Raw genomic sequence first — 8,161 nt, forward strand, 5'->3', positions numbered from 1 at the left:
TCCCACTTCTTAAGCCTTTAATAAAGAGACAGGACACTTTGTTTCCAGGTTGTTGCTTGTGGCAGAGCATCTGCCTAGCATGCAGAAAATCCCAGGTTCAATCCCTGATATCTCCAGTTAAGGATCAGGTAGAGGGGTGGGGTGAAAAACCTAGAGTGGAAACCATGAAGAGCTGCTGTCACTCTGAACAGACAAGACCAACTTTGATGGACAAAGGGCTTGATTCAGTATAAGGTGGATTCATGTGTTCATGCATGAGGAAGCGCCATCCAATAGCCATAGCTAGTAGCCACCGATGGATGTATCCTTGAATCTAATTCCTTTTAAAAACCACTTATGTTCGTAGCTACCACTGCCTCTACTAGCCGTGAATTCCACAGTTTAATTATTCATTGAGTGCAGAAATATTTCCTTTTGTCCATCCGGAATCAATTTCTCACCTATATCAATGGCTGCCCCCCTGCCAAGTGTGAGCCTCCCCATTGATGTCTCCCACAACTTGTATTTAGACCCTTGCTTTCTCTGAAGATGGCTGCTGAAGAGCTGGATAGTCTAACTGAAGGTGGCTGTTTCTACAGCAGTACCCTGTAAAGTTGCCAGCAACCTGGGGAGACCATTTCCTGCCCCCCTTTTACAGTGGCTTGATGAGTGGGAATGGGCTGGTTAAGTTTTTCATGGCACGAACCACCTGGCACATGACAACCAATCTAGTCTCTATTAAATCTTCAAGCTTTTGGCATCCCTAACTTGGACGCTGGATTGCAGAAGCAGACAGGTTCTTCTTATGGTCAGTTTAATGAAACAACGGAAGGAAAGTGAATGCATCCTATTTTTAAAAGAAAAAAAATACATCCTCAATATAGACAGAAAAGGCAAAATCTGCACAGCGATTTAGAATGGCCAGGTACCAGAAGGCAGAGGTGGAACCTGGTAAACAGGCACGCAATGGAAGGTTAGGGCCTTCTTCAAAGCCATACAAGTTGTCGTTTTATCCATTCATGTTCTGAGCTTGGCAGATCTAATACACCACACTCAGTAGTTTTCACAACTTTCTGTCTTTTTATGCCAATACAAAAATGTGCCTACTTCTCACTTGCGGGTTGCAGCAACACTTCGCTGCTCCTTTGGTGTGAAGCTGAGCTGCTGCCATACATAGAAAGGACCACTAGATGGCACCATAAACCTTTTTAATAGAAACCCTCCCCTCCACCCATATTTATCAGCAGAACCCAGCCAGTTACACGGCAGAACAGTACCGCAAAAGAAATAGTATAGAAAAAAGGAAAATAACTGTGTAGGGAAAGAGGTGGTTGACTTATTCACTGCTGGATCAGAGCAGTGGTCCAGCAAACTGTTTCATAAAAGAGACAACCAGTTGCCTTGAAGGGCCAGCAAGTGGGGCATAGTGGTTGAGATCCTCTCCAGATGTTGTCTACTAATACAGGTGTTAATAGATTTGCTGCCCTTGAATGTGGAGGTTCACTTTCGTCACCACACTTGGTGGCCACTGATGGACCTTTCTTCCATGAATCTGTCTAATCCCCACTGAACACTATGTGGGGTTGTCAGTCTCCACGTGGGGTGTGTTGGATGGGATGGGGTTCTCCTAGAATGGCAACTGATTTCCAGATTACAACAATCAGCTCCCCTGGAGTAAATGACTGATTTGGGGAATGGACTCTATGGCTTTACATCTTTGCTGAGGTCCTTCACCAATCCAAGCCACACCCTCCTTAAACTCCACCTCCAAATCTCCAAGAATTTTCCAATCCAGAGTTGGCGACCCTACTATCTAACAGGTAAAAGAAACAAGAAGAAGCTCCATTGATCTTTCTGGAAATGCCCGCTGAGGAGTGACCAAAACTGCTCCTGCATGGACAGCCGAAGGCAGGGAGGAGCAGAAAACTTGAAGCAGGAAAAATGGACACTGCTTCTGCTTTGCTTTACCTGCACAGGCAGGGGATAAGTCACACTTTGCCTGCTTTTACAAACCGCGGGGCTTCTCTGATCTGCGTTGCAGTGTGTTCGGGATGGGGAAAACGTGTGTTCAACTGGAAATCTGATCCAAAGGGAATGTAGGCTCACTTCGGTGTTGATCACATGTAAATAAATGGCTTTAGTCTCTTATCTGGAGCCAGTTTGGCCAGTGTGCTGTAGTGATTGAGCGTCTTCTCAAGTCTCTGGATTATACGGTTCTAGAGTAACAGTTGGGTGTTCATCTGAGTTTGTCTGACATACATCAACATTAATGGCTGCTGATCCGTAAGGAAGAGTGAATGGTCATGCAGACCCACTGAACTCATAGTTTTTCACCCCCACATGTATCCTTTAGTTAGCTCACACAACCATGACCCAAGGGCAAAACTGATCTCACCGACTGCACAGGTGCAAAAGCAGAAGGAAAGGAAACTGTGCCACTAGGGGTGCAAAGCTGCTTGTCTCGATGCCTGATTAACAAACAACAAAAGAGAGAGGATTCCATCTGGGGTTCAACACATGAATGACCACAAGCTGTTGAAAACAATATGATCATCTTCAGAGGAACACATTCTTTTTGAAGTTATTAGCATGTCTAGTAACAGAAAGAGAAAATAATATGTGTAAGGAAGCAGATACCAGAAAAGGTGAGCCAGTCTGGTGTAGAGGTTAAGAGTGTTGGATTTTAATCTGGAGAACTGGGCTTGATTCCCCACTCCTCCACATGAGCAGTGACTCTAATCTGGAGAACAGGGTTTAGTTCCCCATTCCTCCACATGAAGCCTGCTGAGTGACCTTGGGCTAGGCACAGTTCTCTGAGAACTCTGTCAGCCACACCTGTCTCACAAGGTGCCTGTTGTGGCAGATGGTGGTGGTGGAAGGTGATTGTAAGCCACGTGGAGACTGCAGTGGCACAGTGGTTAAGAGCAGGTGCAGGAGGAACGGGTTTGATTCCCTGCTCTGCCGCTTCAGCTGTGGAGGCTTATCTGGGGAATTCAGATTAGCCTGTGCACTCCCACACATGCCCACTGGGTGACCTTGGGCTAGTCACAGCTCTTTGGAGCTCTCTCAGCCCCACCCACCTTACAGGATGTTCGTTGTGAAGGGGGAAGGGCAAGGAGATTGTAAGTCTCTTTGAGTCTCCTACAGGAGAGAAAGGGGGGATATAAACCCAAACTTTTCTTCTACTTCTTATGGTTGAGAAAATCAGGCTATAAAAACTAACTCTTTTTCTCTCTTCTTTCACATTTAAACTCTCCTGATCTGAGCTAGCCAGGGTCACCTATACAATGGGAAAATTAAAGGATAATTAGCGGATTGCCATCTGCTTTCCATATTCATGCACTGCACACTACATCCCGCCAATGCTCTGATCAGGCCAGGACAGAAAGCTTTAAAGCAAATAACTGCCTACAATAAATATAAAATTAATATAGATACACAGATTTTCTTCTTACTTGCTTGGCAAGCTGGACCCAAACTTTCTCATTGAAGGAACCCAGAGGTGAGTATGGAGTTTGAAGCAAATGTTTGTCTGCTCCGTTTCTTCCTCCTTTCCAGTTTAATAAACATGCATCTACATCTAATGGGCCGTCTGTCAGTTCCCTTTAATAGAAATCACCTCCTCCTCTAATAATCATTAAACAAATTGACAGTGTAATAGCCCGGGCATCTCATCTTAATGCCACCTGCTGCAAGAAGAAAATATGCTGCTAATATCTTTCCCAAAAGGCCATTACTCTGCTTAATACCGGCAGAACTCCCGGCAGAGAGTACAGCCCCAAATGTATTGGTGTGACGAACAAGACAGGGGGGTCTGTGTGTGTGTGTGTGTGAGAGAGAGAGAGAGAGTGTGTGTGTTTCATAATACTAACAATTTCTTAGCAGCAGTGGCATAGGAGGTTAAGAGCTCATGTATCTAATCTGGAGGAACCGGGTTTGATTCCCCGCTCTGCCGCTTGAGCTGTGGAGGCTTATCTGGGGAATTCAGATTAGCCTGTATGCTCCCACACATGCCAGCTGGGTGACCTTGGGCTAGTCACAGCTTCTCGGAGCTCTCTCAGCCCCACCTACCTCACAGGGTGTTTGTTGTGAGGGGGGAAGGGCAAGGAGATTGTAAGCCCCTTTGAGTCTCCTGCAGGAGAGAAAGAGGGGGTATAAATCCAAACTCTTCTTCTTCTTCTTACATTCTTGCCCTTCAGAAACACCAAAGAAGTATTGATAAGAAATCCTACCTCTTGGTTACTTTGACAATCAGGAATCCTATTCCTGAGCAGCCCCACCCATGTGTATTGAACATTTCTGCCTTCTTATGTGACTCAGAGGTGGTGGGTGCATACTAAATTTTTCACTGATTGAAATTTCCACCAACCCTACCCCTTCCTTCTGAAACCCCTCCTCATATTGTTCCTGCACCCCCTGGAACACTGTAACCAGGGGTTGGAAACCTATTTAACATATGTCTCAAAAAATAGCAATACTAGCTGTCAAGATGTTGATCTGTCAGTGAACAAGATAGGGTAGGGGAGAGACGAGGACAGACGTGCTTGGAGTGAGCCAATCCCAGTGGCACTGCAGGGAACTCAAGGAGGGCCTCGGATTTCTTTGGTGCATGGTGTTTGACCAATGGGCACCTGTACTCTTGTACATTGGTAAAACATCCCACACAAATGCAACTGTATCCAAACTGCTTATTCGTAGTTGTGGTGATGGGAAAAATGGCAAAGAAACAAACTGTGCAGAGACTGATATATGCATTGTACTGTGAGCAAAATTCAAGAGACACACCAAGAGAATTCAGCTGGTGGCTGTGTTGGTCTGAGAGGCGAAGAAGAAGAAGAAGAAGAAGAAGAAGAAGAAGAAGAAGAAGAAGAAGAAGAAGAAGAAGAAGAAGAAGAAGAAGAAGAAGAAGAAGAAGAAGAAGAAGAAGAAGAAGAAGAAGAAGAAGAAGAGTTTGTCTCCTGCAGGAGACTTAAAGGGGCTTACAATCCCCTTGCCTTTCCCCCCTCACAACAAACACCCTGTGAGGTAGGTGGGGCTGAGAGAGCTCCAAGAAGCTGTGACTAGCCCAAGGTCACCCAGCTGGCATGTGTGGGAGTGTACAGGCTAATCTGAATTCCCCAGATAAGCATCCACAGCTCAGGCAGCAGAGCTGGGAATCAAACCCGGTTCCTCCAGATTAGATTCACGAGCTCTTAACCTCCACATTATTATTAATTATTATTTATTCAGTTTATATATCGCCCTCCCCCGAAGGGCTCAGGGCGGTTCACAACAGAATATATAACACTGAACATTAAAATCAAACCCTGCTGGTTGATATCTCCCACACTGCTGCTTCCAGCAATGCTGCCACCACCTATGCAGCCTGGCAGGAGCCCTGCCCCTGTGCCAAGCCAAATGTTGAAGTTGGCCACGGCTGGCACATGTGCCAGGGATTGCCCATCCTTGCTGTAGCCTAATCTGACATTTTCTGAGTTCAGGAAAGTGCCATTTCCACGTCCCTGTAGCTGATCTTTTTCTTCCATTTAATATTTCATAGTTCCAGAAAGGGGAACACTTCTCCTTGAATGAGAAATACATGGGGAAGTAGCTGTCATGCTGCCAGCTGCAGGGAATGTAAAAATAAGCTTATCTGATCATTTGTGGCAAGTAGCTATCACCATTTGATGACCTTCTTCTGTCCCTCTCGCTTGCTGAAGTCCCTACATGCAGTAAGTTTGATTATCTCAACTATGAGGACACAAACATACCTGGAAGCCTAAGGATATCACATGCATTCATCGCAGGCAGAGATGCTTCTGAAAGTGGGACCAGTGCATCAGGAATTCTCCCTTGTTCTCTTCATTTCTGTCTTGAATTTTGTTCGCTGCACAATGTATCTACCAGTCTCTGCCCATTTCAGCTCTTGCATTAATTCACACCACCATGTCTATAAGTAAGCTATCTTCATGCAGTTGTATTGATATTATTTTTGTGTGGTGTTTGTTTTACCTATTGGAGAAGCTACTGTCAAGTAAGAGTGTAGTTAAAGAACATACAGCTGAAAGAGTAACTTAGACCACCTGTACCGCAATGGAACTGTGGTATTCAGGGTTTGTGGAATGTTTTCTCTTACAATTCATCCTGCCTCTTGCTATGTGTTATTGTGTGGGATAGTGCTAGTAGTCTGAAGAGCCACCCTGGTGTAGTTGTTAAGAGGGATGAACTCTAATCTGGAAAACTGGGTTTAATTCTCTTTTCTTCCATATGCTTGGTGGACTAATCTGGAGAACCAGGTTTGTTTCCCCCACTCTTCCACAAGAGCAGAAGACTCTAATCTGGAGAATCTGGTTCGTTTCCCTACTCCTCTACATGAAGCCTGCAGGGTGACCTTAGGTTAATCACAGTTCTCTCAGAACTCTCTCAGCCCCTCCTACCTCACAAGATGTCTGTTATAGGGAGAGGAAGGAAAGGCGATTGTAAGCTGCTTTGAGACTCCTTAAAAGTAGAGAAAGACACGTTCTAAAAATCAACTCATCTTTTCCTCCTTCTTGTATTAGCGGCCTGTAGTCAGTAATTGCCTTTTGCAAATCCTGTTGCAGTAAAGGTTACTGAAAGCAAACTCCAAAGCGTGGAATTGGATTATTTCTTGAACTCTGCCAACATTATCAACATGTAAGAGAGCAGGTGCGTGTGGGTCAAACCCCCCGCACAAAAGAAATCATAGAATCATGCAGTTGTCCTTGTGCTAAGCAGTGTAGAATGGGCATAAGATGCTAATGAAAGGAAGGAACCGAAAGCTGTAACAAATTGTTTCAATTCCCAAACCTTTGGGATTTAACTGGAATTAGTGGGATGCCAGGCAGAATGAATACGTGGAACAATAAAGAAACAGCACGGAAGAAGTCTGCTTGCCCCGAGTCCCAGACAATCAGCTAGGCTTGTTCAATAGCAGGCGTTCTGCTCATAGAAACTGGTTTGGCTTCCAGATTGAGGCCGCCTTTTGTGTCTGGGCCGCAGCCACTGTGCCCTTTTGTGCCCGTCACTGTGGCTCTTTAGGGTTGCTATTATCCTTCCCATTGGTCAACATGGTTTCCTTGGCAGCAGCCTTCATTAGAAAGGGATCCTTGAGGCTAATGAAGGATTTTTAAAAAAGCCTTCTGCAAGCAGCTTGATTGCTTCAATCAGGCTGATTTGGAAATAGTATTTTATCTGATGGGGGCCTCTTAAGCCTAATGAGGGTACAAAAAAAGATGCCAGGGATAATAAGAGACCAAATGCCTCAGGGAGTGAATCAGCCACCGCTCATGATTAAGAGGCGTATTACTGGCACCACAAAGAAACCTTTGCAGTGGCTCTGAAGAGGTGATTTAAAGTCATGTGCCCAGCCGCACTGCAAGCTGAAAATGCAACACATGGACAAATCAGGTGCAAGTTTAACCTGACCCTACACTTCCCTTGTCCCATCTCTGCTTGGTGCTCCTCACATAAAGTTTCATTTCCCATCAACAAAGGTGAATAGGGAACCAATAGTTAGAGTGTCAGGGTAGCATAGCATAGTGTGAGAGCCAACGTGGTTAAATGTGGTAGACTCTAATCTGGAGAACTGTGTTTGATTCTGCACTCCTCCACATTAGCAGGGGACTCTAATCTGGTGAACCAGATCTGTTTCCTCATTCTTGTCTGAGAACTGTCTCTGGGAACACTCTCAGCCCCACCTGCCTCACAAGGTGTCTAAGGTGAGGAGAGGAAGGGAAGCACAGTATGATAAAAACATGGTATAAAAAGCACTTAATCTTCTTCTTCAAATGGGAGACTGAGGCCCCTTCCACACATGCAGAATAATGCACTTTCAATCCACTTTCAATGCACTTGACTTTGCAGCTGGATTGTACTGTGGAGAATAGCAAAATCCACTTGCAAACAATTGTGGAAGTGGATTGAAAGTGCATTATTCTGCATTTGTGGAAGAGGCCCTGGGTTCAGATCCCCAGTCTGTCAATGGAAGCTTGCAGGGTTACCTTGGGCCAGTCACACACCCTCAGTTTAACATACTTTACAAAGCTGTTGCAAAGGTAAAATGGTGGTGAAATGAAGTAAAAAAAAAGTAAACTACACATCCTGAATATAATAATAATAATAAGCCTTTATTTGGCATAACAATAATCATAACACAATAAAAAACCTGAGATAAAAGGTATAC

Source organism: Sphaerodactylus townsendi, linkage group LG12 (assembly GCF_021028975.2).
Source record: "Sphaerodactylus townsendi isolate TG3544 linkage group LG12, MPM_Stown_v2.3, whole genome shotgun sequence".
In the NCBI taxonomy this organism is placed as follows: Eukaryota; Metazoa; Chordata; class Lepidosauria; order Squamata; family Sphaerodactylidae; genus Sphaerodactylus; species Sphaerodactylus townsendi.